Raw genomic sequence first — 19368 nt, 5'->3', positions numbered from 1 at the left:
ATTGCATAAATAATCAAGTTGAGTATGAAGTCTTCTATTTGGCTTGGAATTCTTGCAATCTATGGGCGTGAAGCATGTTGAAGCCTTTAGAGATTCTCTTCTGGTGGTGCAGCAAGTATCTAAGGTATGCCAGTGTTATAATGTTTCTCTAAATGCATATCTTGATAAATACCTCGATATTATTTCCTCTTTGGATGAATTTATTATCAAACATATTCCGAGGGAGGAGAATGGAAAGGCAAATACTCTGGCGCAACAAGCATCTGGCTATAATGTTACGAAAAAATATTTCAACATTCGCAAGCCGATGCAAACGAAAGCCGAGTGTCTGGTTCTGGACGCACCGGTCCGACCGGTCAGCGCAACTGGTCTGACCGCCCAGACCGGTCAAACCGGTCCAGAGACCGGTCTGACCGGTGATGCAGCTGTTAGTTCTGATTCAGCCAAAAAAGATAATTCAATCGTCTTGGCCGAAGCCCAGGATTGGAGGGTTCCTCTTATGTCGTATTTGAGAGATCCTGGTCGTGGCGCAGAGAGAAATATTCAGCGTTTGGCTTTCAAGTATATTTTAATTGACGATGAACTTTATCGTCGAACTGCTGAAGATTTGCTTCTCAAATGTTTAGACTCGGATCAGGCTCGGATTGCTATGGGTGAGGTTCATGAAGGTATTTGTGGTACTCATCAATTGGCTCCCAAGATGAAGTGGTTACTCAGAAGAGCTAGTTTCTATTGGCCCACCATGCCGTCCGATTGTTTTAGATACTATAAAGGGTGTGAAGAATGTCAGCGATTTGGTGATTTGCAATTGGTGCCTGCTGCGTTGATGCATCCTATTATTAAACCATGGCCGTTCCGAGGTTGGGGGTTGGATTTTATTGGACAAATTAATCCTCCATCTTCAAAGGGGCATCGCTTCGTGTTAGTTGCTATATATTATTTTACTAAGTGGACCGAAGCAGTTCCTTTGAAGAATATGACACATAGGGAGGTAATTGAGTTTATTACTGAGCATATTATTCATAGATTCGGCATTCCACAAACTTTGACAACGGATCAAGGTCCTTTATTTATATCAAAAGAGGTGCGTTTGGCAAAGTGCGTGAAGACGAAGACGGCCGGTATTGGATATCGCCCTTAGTTTTATTTTTAGAGTTATATGCTCTGTGTAAAATATGTACATCAAGATAGTTCTTGCTTTTTGGCTTGTGAAACTCACCAAAAAGCAGGGGGGCATATGTTGACAGCCAAATTTGGTACCTGCTGAGGTCGACCGGTCTGACCGGTCGGGCCGACCGGTCAGACCGGTCTGGTCTGTACAGTCCGAGTAGAATTATGGTTTTTGTAAAGAGTCCTCATGTAATCCTACTCGTGAAGGGGTACGTCTTCCCCGGCCTATAAATATAAAGACTAAGGCCGATTGAGGTTAATCCCAATCGATTCACACATTTATCATTTACCTTTTACCTCTAAACCCTAATTTTTCCAACCCCATCTGTTGTTCTTCGCTCGTCTCCACGGCGTTCGATGGCGTTCTGAGTGGCATGCCGACCTCAGAGCAACCCTAGCTCCATTAGCTCCGACGGGGTCCCTCCCGAGCTCTTGGTTCTAGGTCTTTGCCGTCTTCCTGGAGTACCGGTCTGACCGGTCCGCTATACCGGTCTAACCGGTCGGCGCAGGGAGACTGCTGGTGTTGATCGTTTTGATGATCTTGCTGCGCGTTCTAGCGTTTTCGAGGGTGTTGGCGTAAATTAGTGTCAACAACGATGGCCCCAGCCGGCACTGATTGCGATCGAACAAGTGAGTCATTATCCTGACTGTGTCCTGACAGCCTCACAGTGAGGGGAGTCCAGACACCCTGCCTGCCGCCGGACGCCGGCCGGCCGGCGACCCCAACACATGCACGTCTCCGTCCAGTCCTTGCGACCTGGTCGCCGGGATCCTAATCGAGCAGGCCATTCGTCGAGACGGATCTCCCCCTCAGGCTTGCTGGCATGCCTGTACTGGGGCAATTTTGTTAGCTGCCAATTCCATTGCACACTCGAGTGAGCGAGCCCAGAAGCGATGAGCCACTCTCGAACCGGCGGTTGGTACCGGACAAAACAGGCCGGCGCTGCGCTCAACTTCCACGGAAAAAACAATGGCGGTCGATCAGCGACGAGCAGTCGCCGCTTGCTCCGTGATGATTGGTGCTGGGTGTTTCTGTCGTCGTCTCCGCCGCGTCCTTGAATCACGGCGACCTCCTCCCCCGTCCCCGTGTCTCCGTGCGCGCGCAACGCTCGCGCGCCATGTTCGAGATGATAGACACTACCGGAAAACATGCGTTTGCCGTGTGCCACAAAGTTTGCCGTGGGCAAAACATCGGGCGCACGGCAAAGGCTCGGTTTGCCGTGTGCCAGGAGAAAAGGCTCACGGCAAAGGTCCGGCACACGGCAAACGCACATTTTGCCGTGTGCCTCGAGACACAGCCCACGGCAAACAACTGACACACGGCAAAAATTGAGTTCGCCGTGTGTTTTTTTTTTGCACACGGCAAAGATTTTTCAAAAAAATTAAATTTGACCTCCACACATTTTCTGGTATAAGTATACAATACATGTTGCTCCATGTTAAACATTGGTAAATTTCTCGATATTTTTGCTATATTTAGACATTTAATGTCAGTAATCAAATTTCTGATGATTGATCTGGAAGTCTTTTGATTAGTGGAGTATAAAGAATATAAAATTGATAGACATATTCGCGAGTTCAATTTGAGGTTGTATGCGTAAAACATAAGTAAATTTTGAATATATTTGTAACAAATCATGGTCCAGAACGTGTTGCCAAATTAGTTTAAAATTCTAATAAAAGCAAACAAATTCCGAAAATCATGAAATTTGTCGTGGTGTCATTATTTCATGTGTGGATATTGTGGAAAAAATTTAAAATGTTTCGCACAAGTTTCGCCGTACAGTAGTTATATATCGAAACATCTCCAGCGAAGATCCGTAGAGTTGAAAGTAGTCGTATAGGTTTATACTAAATGTTACGAATGAATTTGCAGATGACCCTGAAACATTTTCTATTTGCAAAACACAAGTAAGGTTGTTTCATGCCAAAATTCGGTTATTTTTCGGTTCAGTTTGATAATTATTATTTTTTTTGCAAATAATCTATTTGTTAACGTTAATAAAATTAAAGCTAAAAACACATGAAATAATAAGTTTCATGAGTTAGTTTGGCTTTGTAAAACTCTTATCTAAAATTTTCATGTTTGCAGTTTAGGAATTGGAATTGAAAAATAGGAAAAAAAAATACTTTGTCGTGGGTCAAGGATCAAGACACACGGCAAACAAAATTTCCTCCCCCCAACACCCCATCCGGCCCGGCCCAACACACCGATCACACCCTCTCCCTAACCCTACCCCCTCACACGCCGACCCCCATCTCTCCCCCAGTCCCCACTGCCGCCACCCTCTCTCCCTCCTCTCTGCCCACGCCGCCACCCATCCCTCGTCTCCGACGCCACCGCCGCCCAAATTTGGCGCGCGAAGTGGCTTCGCCGGCCTCCGGCACACGGCTGGCCCCCTCCCGTCGCCCAGCCGGCCCCCTCCCGGCGCGGTCATCTCCCGACCGGCCCTCTCCGACGCCACCGCCGCCCCGACTGCCGCCCAGATCCGGTGCGCGGAGTGGCTTCGCCGGCCTCCGGCGCACGGGCGGCCCCCTCCCGTCGCCCAGCCAGCCCCCTCCCAGCGCGGCCTCGGAGTGGCTTCGCCGGCCTCCGGCGTGCGGCTGGCCCCTCCCGGCGCCCGCCCGGCCCCCTACTCTTCCTCCTCCGGCACGCGACCACGCGTCGGCCCACCCCTCCTTCCTCGCTGGGAAGCCACATGAGGGACGCGCCGGATCCGGTGCTCGACGTCGACGGTGGAGGCGTCGATGGCTCCAACGGTGGGGGAGCGAACGGCGGCGGCAGGGGAGCGAGCGTTGGTGGCGGCCGGCAGGGCAGCAGCAGCGGGGGTGGGAGCGGCAGCGTGGTGCGGCCGGCTGGGCAGCAGCGGCGGGGGTCCGGGCGACGGCGGGGGTGCGGCCGGCAAGGCAGCAGCGGCAGGGGTGCGGGCGGCGGCAGGGGTGCTGCCGGGCCTGCATGGATTTCTTTTTTTATTTGATATTCATTTTTTTGCCGGGTGTCGAAAAATGCACACGACAACCTTTTTGCCGTGTGCCCGGCAGAAAGCACACAGCAAAGGACCTCTTTGCCGACACTTGTATACCATGAGCGCTTTGCCGTGTGTTTTTCGGCATTTGCTGTGTGCTTTTGGCACACGGCAAACTAGACGACTCCGGTAATGATAGGAGCTGATCATGTGCAGGAACAGTGCCTGGACAAGGCGCCAGGGCCTTGACCTCACGAGGCGGATCGCCCTCACCGGATCGACCGGCAGGTGCTGCCGCTGGGGCTGCCATTTCTTTATCGAGCTTCATGCCGGGCGCTGTGCAGGGCACGTAAACGGCTCGGCAGCATCGCTTTTTCGGCGACGGAACCGGGCGACACGGGAATAGTTGCGCACTTGCCTGCCCTACGCTGCTGGTCGCTGGCGTACCCGTACCTTGGTGTTCGTCCTGGCTCGCCCCCAGCCAAAGCCAACCACCACACAGTGACTGCACCGGGGCTCAGACCCTACCATGTGGCAAGATGGTCGGCGTTTTCTTGCCCTTCTTTAGGCCAAGAGCTCTCTGTACGTATCGCCATTGGATCTGCATATCAAGAGGACACCACTTGCCTTTCCATGGTCGCACTGGTACAGCTACATACACTGTCACTGTGTACTACTACTACAATCTTCCATTAGCTTCAGCTTTGTTTCTACTCCCATGGCTCTTCAACTCACCATCCGTCTACCTCGACGGATAGGCGGACAAGACACAGGGATGGGTTCATGTAATCGGCAGCATGAAGCTCTCCGTCAGGGTGCAGGGATCTGTCACGGACGCCATGCCCGGCGCAGGACAAAACATTGCACGAGACGAAGCGATTAGGACGATAATAGGACACAGTGAGCAGGCAAAATAGCAGCATCACGTCAGCCAAATCCGATGTGGAGGAGAGAGAAGCGGAGAGAGAAAGAGATAGGGCGTAGTTGCTTGCTCGACCCCGGCGCATACATTAGTATTTTAGAGCCTGGCAACGCATCTATTGAGCTCCTGTTAGTTGTCATCCCAGCAGAAGTCACAACAGAGCATTTAAAGGGACGTATCTATTATCGTTGCTATTAGTAGATCTCCGTCCAACCTTCGTTGGGTCGCCATCGGTGGCTCTTTTCTCTATCTACTGCTACTGGGTACTCGGCTACTAATTCGCCCGCCCGTCATGGTGGTCTTTTCCCTTTCGTTCTCCGTGTCCGATCCCCTACCTGCTTTACTGCAGCGTTTGTCTTCTAGTGTCACGCTTGCCGGTTGCTGAGATTAAACTGTGACGTGGTTGGGCTCTTGTTTATCCTTGTATGACAGTTACAATAAGCAGATGCCGTGCCATTTTCAGAGGATTATCTTTCAGGGCAGTATGCTGGACTGTCGCGTCACGATACAGGTAGAGAGGCATTCATCCTCTGCACAGTTCAGACCGGCCATGCATTAATACAGCGGCCTGTTTGGATACTGGGGATCAATTGAAAACAGAGCCCTTGTTTAGATGAATAAAATTTTGGATGTAAAATATTGTAGCACTTTCGTTTGTATTTAGTAATTATTATCCCATTATGAATTAACTGGGCTTAAAAGATTCGTCTCGCAAATTATAGACAAACTGTTTAATAAGTTATTTTGTTTATCTACATTTAATATTTCATGCATGCGTTCAAAAATTCGATATGATGGAGAATCTTGTAAAATTTTGGAATTTTGAGTGCATCTAAACAAGGGGAGAATCCGTGTAAGAACAAAAACAGAGCTTCACAACGTCCAGAAAATGACTGCGCTGAATGAACTGATACCAGGATTAGTTGGCCAATCCCCTCACGGAGCTAACGTTCAGTGCATAGAGCACGGATCCTCATTTATGCCCTGTTTGCTTACGTGCAAGATTATATAATCTAACTTATGGTGGATTATATAATCTGAAATAATCTATAAGCTGTTTGGCAACCTAGATTACTATAATCTGAATTCTGAAATACGCATATTTTCAGCAGCTTATGGATTATTATAATCTAGGGTGTTAATTATATAATCTCTGATGAATAAGGTGGAGTGTTTGTTTCCTTGTGAGATTATTTTTTGATTTTAAGCTGGGTTATTTAATCCCATATGCAAACAAACAAGGCCTTAGCTCAGGCTTGCATTACTTTGCTTACGCCGATACTGACATCAGATCAACGAAGGATTAGAAAGAAACCTAACCGGGTAAAATCTAGGCAACTTTCAACCGCTAATTCAGGGCAGCAAAAGGATAGGAGATAGGTGAGGCAATCATCGCACCAACTGACCTGGCGCGGGTTCCGCGGATCTCGCCAAGGAAGAGCACAACAGTATGTAAGAACCGGTTGTTGGGTCAGTAATGGCGTAGGCCTCACCGCGAAAGGGACCCGGCCGGAATCATTCGCCGCTTGGAAGGAAGGAAAGGAAGGGAGAAAGATCGGCGCAGCGCGAGCTGGACAGGGACGTTCATTTTCTAGCCGGGGACGGGGAGGGCCCCCGCGGCGCCGGACGGAGGTGTGGCGGAGACAGCGACGTCGCGAGAGGCAGAAGAGGAGTCCGGATCGATTCTAGATGGCGCGGCGCTTGCGACACGATCATGGCGCGTGTCTGTCTGTCTGTCTCTGTCCGCTGGTCCCGCCGACGCGAGACGGGTGTGCTGTGCTCTTCTTCGTCCCCGGCCCGCCACGCTGACTACTCTACAGTAGTAGGTGCAGCGTCGGTGGGGGGCCATTCATGCCGCCGAGCTCGACGCGTCTGGACCGTAGCCTCTGTGCGGCCCCCGGCTCTCATTTTCGTCACGTGTGTGTGTGTGTCTACGCAATGTGGCCGGCGCGCGCACGAGGCCTCTTCGCACGTGTCCAGCCGCCCCCAGGTTGGTTCCGTCTCCGGCCACGGCCACCACTCTAGTCCATACACCACGACAGCGTTTCGATGTGCTTACGTGACTTGATGACTCTTCTTAAACCTCGTCACAGTCACGATAATTTCGCGTCTGTAAATTTGTGTCTGTGATAACAACACATCACAGACGCGGATTTCCGTGTCTGTAGACTCTTCTTGTTAAAACGCGTCTCTGATGAACCACATCAGAGACGCAACTAGTTAAAATGAGTCTCTGATAACAATTTGCAAAAACAAACAAAAAAAATCTAGATCCACAATGTACATTTCTAAATCCCATATTGCACAAATGGTACATTTCAACCATTAAAAAACTTTGCACAATGATGTTAAAGAAACAATAAAACGGTCTGAAAATTGACCTTACGTAAGACTTCTCATGATCAAAATACATAAGATAGATGGTTCACAGTAGATGGTTCACAGCAATAACCCTAGTCAGCCGAATCGGAGCAGGTGATGACCCATGGATCCCGCCACCCTCGACCAAGCTACCGTAGATGTGGCCTTCCTCGACCGAGCTACCATAGAAATTAAGGTGAAAAGGAAATAACAGAAATCAAAGTATCTAATAGTGAATCCTAGATCCAACTAGACACTTAAGGTGAATGGTATAATAGGTTTAGCCTTCCATATCTCAACTTCAAATTTTCTCATACCTCTCTAATCAAAAGCTGAAACCTACACAAAAATGAATGGCATAATAGGTCAAACTATTAAGTTATGGGCACATGTCTAAAAAAAGGAAGTCATGGCCACCCAGAAATACACAACGAAGAAAACTGGAGATTAGCCATTAGCAAATTGAAGATGATATATTTATCAACCAGTTTAATCTATAGCCATATACCAGCAAGAGGTAGTAGAGCAACTATAGGACAGTCTGGATAGGAATGTTACCTTGAAAAATAAAAAAGCTCATGTAAACAAAGCAAGATGATAGTCGTTGCCTCTCCTATGTGGTTCAAGCATTTTGTCAAACATTTGGTCTGACACCATTTACCTTAGGAACAAAACAGCAAATTTCTCGAGGGCAGCCAACACATAAGCTAATGCTGTTCTCTGGAACCAAAGAAATGAAACCAAGTCAGCATACAAAGAAGAAAAAATAGAAGGTAACCATGGTAAGACAAAGAAAGCAAAGCATGGGATGGGGAGAAAGACTTACCAGAAGAGAAAGTATGATGAATCTTAGCTCCCTGTGAATCAATAAAAAAAATTATAGTTAGTTTGGGGGTAGTGAAGGCTTGTTTGATCAAAGGGGTAAAAAACAGAAAAGGGGAATAAAAACCTGTAGGATTAACTAGCAACAGTTAGCAATCAGATCAACTAGCAACACAAATTACAGAAATGAACATGCATTAGGAGTCTGTAAATGCAAAAGTTAGGCAAGTGAGGTGGTGATGCTTCAGTTTGTGCTTTTCACAAGGGCCTTGAGATAGTAAAGAAGCATGCCAAATGATTAACACATACCAACAAACATTGCTCAGTCCAAAAGATACTTAGTTACTATCAGCAAACATGTCTCAACATAGAAAAGAACATCTTTAGTGAACAAGATAATCCAGTAAAGAAATGGTTGAAGCAGCTACAGGGGGCCACTAGTACAACTGAAACTTCCACTAAGACCGTAATAGTAACACAAGCAAAAAAAAATACTTTGAACAGACTAAACTTCCAATGACTCCTTGTATGTAACTAGTGGAGGTGCACGTGCCACATGCACTTAGTTACTAAACTAAATGCTTTATTTTCACCATAGCAATGTAGGGTGATTCATAAGAATTGTTTCATCTGCACATCATTAAAACTAAGAAATATGAAGGTTTTCTACCGAACAAGATGAGCATTATATATTTTCACCATAGCAATTTATAAACAAAGTATGAGAAAACCAGCAATTGAATGATTAATTGGGTGTCATACACAGCAAAAAGAACTTACCTGGCACTATCAGTAAAAAAATAGACATATATATTTACACCACTACTACCGGTGCAACCTCAAGCACTTGCATTTTTTGCTGGCCTCTCTTTCTCAGGGCAAGTGGTAGACTTGATCGTGTGAATGCTTATTTGCTACTGCAACATTGAGAATCAACATTTTTTGCACTTCAGTAGATAAATTAGTATATTTTTTGCAGCTGAAAGAAAAGATTTCAACATTTTTTACTTCCTATCAGCTATTGCAACATTGAGAATCAACTGCCAGGAAAAGATTTTAATACTTTTTACAGGTTATTTCCCATTCCCTATCATGAATGCCTTACAATCCATCATGAACTGTGAGAACCAGTAAAGTGTAGCAAAGTTAACAAAGAAAATGGTCTGCAATGGCTCTGCTCATATGCCCTTGTAAATTAAATAGCCATAAAGTACTCCTTTATGATAATCAAGAATAGAATAAGATTCATCCTAAAATCTGTAGTCAAACTTATAAAGTATTGAATAATATACTAAAATGCAACAAGACTGCCTGGAATATCAATTTTGATAAATATAATATGCTAAAAACAGATTAAATGGATCTGCACCTATCTGACCATCAAAAAAAAAATCTAGGAACTTTTCAACAATACACTTAACTGAACGAACTATTATGCATCTGATGCACGTAGAAGATGCTAACTGAAGCTTTGGTCGAAGTGCCAAATGAACCAAGAAAATGACAAAAGAATTTGTTAGTACCAATAGTGCTAACTTTTCAACATTGAGTTATTTTAAGGGAAAAAAAGGAAAACTGAATGAAGAAATATATGGAGTCTCATTATTTGTTTGTACCAATAGTGTAATAGTCAATGTTGGGATTTTTGTCATCGAAGCTATCTCAAGAATACTCGATTCACAAATAGCAGCAGATAGTGTAAAACAATTTGTTTGTTGGAAAGGAATCATTGGCCTGCTAGTCATGCTGATCATCCTTAGGAAGTTCCAAGTATCTGAATAAATAACAATATAAGGTTTCGATGTGCATACTATAGCAGGAGATACTACATAGGACTCTATTAACAAAGGAGCTAATTAGTAGTAGGTAATATCATTAATGTGCAGCCTGGTTAAGTATGGGTATAATTAAGTAGAGACACATCGAATCCATATCCAGTAATCTATATCATATATTGAAGTTTTCTAAAAGCAAGCAGCAACCAGGGATAAGTAATATTGCTGACATGTCTGATGATCAAGTAATGAACAGTAGTTAGGATGTATAAAAAAAACTTACCAAGATGCAGGATTGTAGCTTGAATCAAGTTATTTTCTTCCTGCGGTGTTGATAATAAGTTAATCAAATAATTGCTTTGTATAGATCTGTATTCTCAATTTGATCTACAAATACAGAATTGTCATGATCATTAAAAATTTCTTATGGAAATCAGCTATGTGTATACTGATGTAATTAACATTTGGCTCATCTATAATGCTAGATTCTTTGGCGTAGCACTCAATAAGTTAGTAAAACTACCTTCTCCGTGAGCAATGGTAGAAGCGAGAAGTAAAAGTGGAGCAGCGCCGGCCCGAGGTCAAGGAGGAGGATGCGGCGGCGTCGGGGCAGATCCAGCCAGCACCAAGATTGGAGAAGACGGTGCCGGTGTGGATCTGGCCGGCACACGGCGCCTAGGGTTAGGGTTGGGAGAGGAACTGAACGTTTGGGGACTTACCGATTTAGGAGAGGCAGCGGAGCACGAGGGAGGCGGAGGAGCTCGAGGGAGGCGGCGCGGGCCTGGACGCAAGCGGCGGCGGCGGTGCGGAGGGGATCTCGTGGGCGCGGGGAGGCGGAGGCAGAGGGTGGCAGTGGAGAGCGAGGGGGTAGACGAGACAGAGCGAGACTGGAGAGAGATAGAGAATGAGAAGAGAGGGAGTGGCGGCGGAGAGCGGATCTGGGCAGAATAGCTCCCGGCGTGGCGGTGGTGCAGGAGCGGCCTAAGCCGCCGGGGTCGAGGCGACCGAGAGAGATGAGAGCTGACGAGTTTTGATGGGGGTTGGGGGAGGCGGACCGGAAGGAGAACAAAAAGAAAAAAACAGAGTCGCAGCAGCTGCAGACGGAAAGGACGAAGGAGCAAAAAAGCAGAGTCGTATATTAGAGACGCGAATCAGTAAACCGAGTCTGTGATCTTTCTGTCATCACAGACTCTTCCACTAAAAACGCGTCTCTGATAATTTCCTAAAAAATCACAGACGTGTTTCCACAACACGAGTCTCTAATTATTCACATCAGCCACTGGTGGCCAACACATCACAGACGCGTTTTGTTTACCCACGTCTCTATTAACAAATTACAGACTCGCTTTGTTCCACGTCTTTGATGAAAGTGTCTTTTTTGTTCCTTTCTTACATAGTGTATCCCCAGTTTTCTACCACGTGCCGCCGCTTTTCTCCGTCCAACGGGGAGCCGAGCGGCCAGCTTTTGGCCTTCTCGACGTGCTGCGGTCGCGAGCATCGTTATCCGCCACTGCTCCCGTGTTGTCGCTGCTCGGTCGAGCTGGTGCTAGCAGCGGCATCTGGCCGGCCGGATCGCCGCGCCGCGACGACCACGCATTTTGCGGCGCCGGCGCCGTAGCCATCACCTATCAGCCGGACTACTCGATCCAGGCTGCGTACCCCGCCCGCACTGCTGTGCATCGCGCTCGCCGTCGCCCTCGCCGCATGCCAACACCGCCGCGCGGCGGCAAGCCGGCCTCGTCGCCTCGCGCGTTGACTCGACCTGCTGGTCTCCGATCCCTCGCGCCGCGCGTGCCCGCCCGCGGTCGGTCGGTCGGTCAAGCACTTGGGCTTGGGCTGGGGATTTTATTACCCATTGGTGAGGACGACTCGTGCGGACGGGAGTCGACGATCGATCGCCACTTCGCCAGCGCTGGCTGCATCGCAGTGCTCGGAACGAAAGGAGCGCCTGCGGTCGGTCCAGTTCTGCAGATCTACATGGGCACATGGCGGCTAGGAGCTGATGAATGATGATCAGCATGGCTATCAAGAGCGAATCGATTCGGTCACTGGACTCGTGCCTGTTAGAATCTTGGATCAACTAGACTAAGAAAGAACCACTCATATGCATGAAGATGAGCTCATACCTGCACAACTTGAGCTCCCATCTGTGTTACTCCTTCTGTTCTTGCTTCTAGGACGTGTGGATCGGTAGAGGAGAGTCCTTCCCATGGTTTCTGTGTAGAAACTGTGATTGGGTAGTTTTTGGCTGAAGTTGTCTAATTTTTGTTTCATAGAATCCATAACCATTAGAAAGACCTCAGCCCCTTATTTATACACAGCACCATAGGGGGATAACTCCATGTAGGGTCTTCTAGTGCTCTCCAATCAAGAGACCAAATCCAATTTGGACTTCTTATTGACAGCTGTAGTTAGTTAATGATGATGTCATTGCTGACATAATCAACTTAATAATGATGTCACAGCCGACATGATCAACCCAACATTCTCCCCCTTGATCATAAGGCTAAACTTATAAATTCACTTCTCAACAAAATGACGCACCAAGACAAAAGCATTACAATGGTGAATCACATACCATTGAACCCAGTTGCTATAGTATGCCATCTCATATCAAATGAATTTCTTTAACTTAGGAGCTCCATAACTTATTCTTTATTCTTTATTCTTTATATAAAACTTATGGACTCATTTCTCAAAAGAAGGTACACCAGACCAATCAATCACTGTAGTCAATTAAGTACCACAGGACTAAGTGACCATGGTTCCCATTCAAAATCAAAATGATTCCGCTTAGGCTCATGGGGAGATCGCCCTACAATTATTCCCAGAGTGCAGTTTATTTTTCATATACATTCATATATTCTTATGAACTTTATGTGCGCACTTCAAAATTGAAAATCAAACATATTCTAGAATCATAGTTTGTCCCTGAATAATAGGCTGCCATTTAATCTTTATGCCGGCAATCTTTGTAAGGCAAGCCTTTTAAATTATGATACTCAGCACTTGTATCTTAATACTTAACTCTTACATATACTGAGCATCAACATTAGTCTTATAAAATGCTCAACACTTATATCTTCAATACTTATTTGTTGAGCAGTAAAACTTAAAATCTTAATACATCATTAAGGCCATGAAACATGTAATGTTTGATTCTGGAATAATTCTTTCACAATGTCTTGGGCCTGGCAATACCCTTTGACATGTTACTCGAATAAAACTGCACTCTTTACATAATAAGTTTCGGGATAAATTTCTTAAGAAAACCCTTATTTTCTCAAAAAATAATATGGATTAGGGACAAAAACCCATATATCAGTTTTTGGGATTAAACATACCACAAAATAATCTACATCTTTAATGATGTTCTGAGTTGGGTGAAGCCATTCCACAATATGGCTCCCCTACAAGGGTGCAACTTTTGTGGACATTAATGCACCTTTACTAAGAAACATTATTGTCTGAACACCCCATAACTTGGTGGTTACCAGACTTTCTTAAAAGTGAGCATGTAATCCCTTAGTGCTATACTTATAGCACAAAACTTCTTTAGCACTTATGCCAACAGGCAGTGCATTCTAGACAATTTTCTAGGGGTCCAGTCCTAGACTCATGTTTGCCAGATATCTCGGTCTTTAAAATTTAAGGGCATATCATAACTTAGGTATATACATCACTTATGTCTGCCACAACATAAGAGAACTTATTGCCCTTAATGGGAGTAAATATAGTTTTGGGGATAATACTTAATATTCCCATTTTCTGGATCAATCTTGGTGAATCTTAATACTCAAATAACGTAAGGAACATCACCAAGAATAAATTTAACTCCCTGAGGATAAAACTCATTCCTTATAATATACAATATCCCTATTGCTTATTGTCAACAAGATGTTGACTAATCCAAATTTCTTATTGAACTTTAGTTCATCATAAGCTAATACCCTCAATAAATAATGTGCAGTAATAAATACTTCTTTCCTTTAATATATCTTATCATAATAATTGATTCCTTATTTTACATGAATCTTACCAAATGAACATAAGATTGTGCCTTTCATTATTTCATTTTATAGTGATATTTAGGCATTGTCTCTATTAAAAGAAACTTAGCATAAGTATTAGAAAATTACAAACTTCCTTCCATGAGATAGAAAGGATTCTTAAAACTTATGTGAGGCTTATTATTAAAAGATGGCTAACTTAGGCCATTAACATTAAAAGATAAATCTAATTATACTTTAATCACTTTTGTCTTAAAACAAACACTCATTCTTAATAACTCTTAATGTCATTAACTAAAACTTTAGATTCAATGAAATATTTAAACAATATTAGTAACTATATTCCTTCTAAAACATAATGGAAGCTAAATAACAAAAATCAAGATACTAAATACAAAATCTCCACATATACATAAGTGTCTCAAATTTTAGTATCTTTCATAACATAATCATGTAAAGGAATTACTTAAAGAAACAAAATATAGACATACCTGATAAATCTTTTATTCTTAATAGTGGGAAGTTCAACTCTCCCCCTCGAAATATGGACTAAGCGATAGAGTCATATTTCGATGAACTTTCATAACAAATATTTCACATTATTAGGATGAAGGATGCTAACTTAACTTTATGAAAAAGATTTCCAATAACCTAACATTAACCTTCATTCCTTATTTTGCCTTATTTTTAAGGCTTCACCTTAAACTTTCTTATTTATGAGGTCATAATAATCATCATACCTGTAATGCTTTATCTTACTTTGCCAATCTTTCTTATGAGCACAAATTTGTTTGAGCTTCAATCATAATGCTTTATGATTGGCAACATAATAAAATGAACTCAGAAGGTTCCAATGACCCTTTATTCCTTAGCTTTATTCTTATGATCTTTAGGCTTTGAGAATTACTTCTCCATTATTGCCAGAGAAATTACAACATAATTGGACTAAGGGATTTGCTCCCCCAGATCTTTACTGGCATCGATCATAAGATAGCTTAATTTAATTTCCTCCCATTAGTTGTTAATAGACAAGAAATTCATAGATTTCTTATCAATTTCTTAATTAGCAATGCTTCTCTAATAGGAGCTTATTGCGTTTATTCACGTAATAAGTATTCATGACCTCACAAAAATAATCTATCAGTAAACTTAGCTCGTTTCTTATTGAGGGTACTTAAAACAGCTAAGAAAATTATGGCTAAATACAAAACATCATCAATAGGGATATTTTAATTGATAATTTTGTAAAACTTTAATTATTCTACTTTGCATCACCTTTGGGCAGAAACAAAGTAGAACATAACATGAAAATAATATTAATAATTCTTCATCTTATTATTATAGGCATAAAATTTCTTTATGTAAGGGAATATTACATCAATATAAACAATTTTGGTCATGCTTGAGACTTGAATTCTTAATTGATCTGGGAATTAAATAGTAACACATGGCTATAAGTAGCCTTAGAATATATAGCCATAAGTCACATATATAATCATAAAACTTATCAAGTCTCAAGAATTCTTTAATCAGAGGAACTTAGTTGCGGAAGCGTAAACATTTGTTGCTAATATTCACTTATGGTTACTCAATACCTTTTGTCTTTAGCATAATTCCCCAATAATACATCAATTATTCTTGTGGCCTTATATAAGAAAAGATCCATAAGCCATTTATGCATTAAGATTTTTCCCAGATCATTAACTTCTTTTATTGATCCAACCCACATCAGCTTTGGCCAGAAGTAGATAGGAACAATAAAATTCTGTGAACAAGTATTCATTAATCAGCTTTGGCCAGAATAACAAATACAAGTCACACTTTATTTGACTTTAATCTTCTTTTACTGATCTAGTCCACATCAGCTTTATTCTGCTTATCATTATTAACTAGGGCATAATAAAAGATCCTTAAGATTTCAAACATAAAATCATAATCATAGCTTAATAGATGAAAATAGTTGATACATATATGTCTTTAATTTTAGTGGATTGTTAGCCCAATAATGAATTTTGGGTCATCACTAGAGGCCCATTTTTTGTGCAGTCCAAAGAAAATAAAAGAAAACATAAAATTTCTGGCCCAAAAGAATTTATTCCGAGCTGGGCCAATTTCCGCCTGGCCCGCTTAGCAGCACCGCCTTCCCGCCCGGGCCCCGAGCCCAGCAACCTGGGCCTGGGCCGGGAATGTGCCGTGCCCCCGGCCGTCCTGCCGCAGCCCGTGACGGACCGTTCGGGCCTCAAGACGCGCGAGCCGTCGGATTTCATCCGACGGTCGCCGCCGCGCCCGCGCCGCACAAAACGACCGCTCGGCCGCCCGCGCCCCAAACCCTAACTTCATTTTCTCCCTCCCCTTTTCTTTCTCCTTCACCCGGCGGTGGCGACGGGCGAGCAGGGCGGCGGCGCGGTCGTGCGCGCGCACCCCGGGCGGAGGGAGCCGGCGGCGCTGCCGAGCTCCACTCGCCGGAGCCGCGTGCGGCCCTCGTGGGCGCGCGGCTCCGTCGAGCGGTGCTCGACAGTGCCCTGAAACGGCCGCCCGCACGCGCATGAGGAGATCCACGGCGGCGGCGAGGCGGCAACATCGCCGGCACGGGCGACAACTACGGCGGCTCGGGTCTTCAATCGGTAAGCCACCACCACCCGCACGCCCTTATCTCTTGGGATTAGGGTTAGGGTTCTTAGGATTTGGGAAATTTGGGGATTCTCCTGTAGCTAGGGTTTCGGGTTTTGGGGATTTCTTTAGGATTTGCTCTTAATTTCTTCAATCCCCTTCTTCTTTAGTACTTAAACTGTTAAACCGAAACCCTAGAGCCCAATTGGCTCTCTAATGCGGCGCATTAATTTAATTTGGGCATGAACTTAAACACTTTTGGGCTAACAGAGACTATTCTTGCATGAACATGATGAACACCTTAGGTATAAGCATAGAACAAACATGATTTGATTATACAGCGAAGTACTTGGAGCATGAACACTTGATTCATCATGAACAGAAGCTAACCATGAGCATCTCATTATGAAATTGAAACTTTAGAGGGTTCAATCTTAGAGCTAGGTGGCTCTGGTGCCATTGTTAGAATCTTGGATCAACTAGACTAAGAAAGAACCACTCATATGCATGAAGATGAGCTCATACCTGCACAACTTGAGCTCCCATCTGTGTTACTCCTTCTGTTCTTGCTTCTAGGACGTGTGGATCGGTAGAGGAGAGTCCTTCCCATGGTTTCTGTGTAGAAACTGTGATTGGGTAGTTTTTGGCTGAAGTTGTCTAATTTTTGTTTCATAGAATCCATAACCATTAGAAAGACCTCAGCCCCTTATTTATACACAGCACCATAGGGGGATAACTCCATGTAGGGTCTTCTAGTGCTCTCCAATCAAGAGCCCAAATCCAATTTGGACTTCTTATTGACAGCTGTAGTTAGTTAATGATGATGTCACTGCTGACATAATCAACTTAATAATGATGTCACTGCCGACATGATCAACCCAACAGTGCCTCCCATGTCATAGGCTTATCACAATAGCATCACAGGATACTGGACGCTTACGCGAGAGCTTGGACTGCTGGCTGGCACACTGTGTTCTGGAGGGCCGGTGACCCAGTGACTGTCATGCAGATGCAGAACCAGTAGTATAGTGCTAGCTGCACGTTTTACTCCGCCGACATCCCACCATTAGTTCAAACAAAACATCTGGCCTTTTGGTCCGGGGAGGCGATAGCCATGTCCCAACCAGAAGTCCATCATTGAACGTGCTCGCCGCGAGATGTCGGGACAGGTGCACGGCAAATATCACATGACAGAGCGTGACCGATCACAGATTCACGTACGTCCGCCGGATAATTGCAGTAGACTAAACGCCCAGAGTTTTGTCTTTCAAGATCAGCAGGTTTAGTTTTAAGTTTTCCAAACATTATAAACATTATGAACAGCAACATCTGATGGGAATGGAATTGGATACGACAAACGCAACGGCCGAAACCGATGGATTTAGGCTGGGGCGTCCCGGTGACGGTGAACTACTAGCTAACAGGTGTGAGCGAGTTAGCTGCGGGTGTTCTCTCTTTATTTTCTCTAGTGGACTCGGAAACAGTGGGCGCGACCACAGGTCTAACCCTGACGTAATTGCCGCCATTTTATTGATTGCAACAATTATTTCAAAGATGATGGGTGGGTACGAATCTTTTGTCTCACATGGTCGCGGCTGACAGCGACCTTGCTGACAGCGACCTTGCGCGGTTTCCTTTGGATAGGTGAGGGTGATGCTAATGGTTCTAGATGCTTAGTTGCTTGGGACAAAGTGCGTTGCAGCAAAGACAAGGGGGTCTCGGCATCAAAGATCTTGAGGTGCAAAACATCTGCTTGCTCTTAAAACTGCTGCATAAACTGTACACAGCGACTCAATTCTCTTGGGCGATTTGGGTTCGGCAGCGCATCTGCCTTGCACCACTGGAAGGGGACTTGGATGGAAATCACTGGAACATACTCCGTGAGCTGCTTCCTCTGTACCAAGCAATTACCTCGGTTAGTCTTGGAAATGGTCGCTCAGTCTTGGAAATGGTCGCTCCACGGCTTTCTGGCAGGATGTCTGGCATGGTGAGGAGAGCATGGATGAGCGCTACCCAGCCTTATACAGCCACTGCAGAACGCCTACTCAATATGTGTATGCAGTTATTACAGGTAGATTAAGGGGGCACCTTGTGACCAGGCTTTCGGCGATTACTGCAAAGGAACTGCAGGATGTGCAAGCGCTTCTTTCACATATCCGACTGACTGATGCTGCTGACGAGCGGAGTAGTCCCTTCGCAGCTGAGGATGGCGCCCTGATCACTTCTGGGCTGTATAGCATGATCAAGTCAAGCAGAGAGCCAGCTCTCTCAGCCCAAGCTGGATTCTGGAGCTCTCGAGCTCCGCCTCGGGTTCAATTCTTCGCCTAGTTGCTCATGCATGGGCGTCTGCAGTGCCGGACAAATCTCCTTCGCAAGAAGATCGTCGACGATGCCACCTGTGAACTATGTGCTGAGGCAGCGGAGACTGTGGACCACCTGCTTCTCCATTGTCCGTTTGCTGCTTCTTTCTGGCAACGCCTGTGAATCCAAATGGAGCCTGATGCGGCCGCCTGCAATCTCCTTCATCTCCCAAAGCCGGAAAACTTGCCGGCGGCTCACTTTAATACTTTTGTCTTGCTATGCTGCTGGCACCTTTGGAAGCGTCGCAATGGGATCGTCTTCCGGCAAGAGAGCTTGAACCTTCCACATTTTTTGCAGAATTGTAAACTTGATGCTAGAGCGTGGAGCTGTCGCCTCCCGCGGCAGGATATGTGAGTTAGTGACCACTAGTG

At 44.9% G+C, this 19368-nt stretch overlaps 1 long non-coding RNA gene across 3 annotated transcripts; it reads right to left on the bottom strand.

Moving 5' to 3' along the window:
- Nucleotides 1-7765: 7765 nt before the first annotated feature.
- LOC120673790 lies at nt 7766-17514 on the bottom strand. 3 transcript variants are annotated; one of them, XR_005674850.1, is made up of 4 exons: nt 17162-17514; nt 12143-12232; nt 8246-10339; nt 7766-8139 (listed from the first exon to the last, which is right to left on the bottom strand). It is a non-coding gene; the product is annotated as an uncharacterized LOC120673790 (long non-coding RNA). The 3 variants fall into 3 exon arrangements; XR_005674849.1 differs by lacking the exon at nt 17162-17514 and having other exon boundaries at nt 8246-9158; nt 9663-10339; nt 12143-15395; XR_005674848.1 differs by lacking the exon at nt 17162-17514 and having other exon boundaries at nt 12143-15395.
- Between the last annotated feature and the right edge of the window lie 1854 nt (nt 17515-19368).

The sequence above is a fragment of the Panicum virgatum genome, chromosome 5N, assembly GCF_016808335.1.
Source record: "Panicum virgatum strain AP13 chromosome 5N, P.virgatum_v5, whole genome shotgun sequence".
NCBI lineage: Eukaryota > Viridiplantae > Streptophyta > Magnoliopsida > Poales > Poaceae > Panicum > Panicum virgatum.
This window is presented reverse-complemented; position numbering and strand designations above follow the sequence as displayed.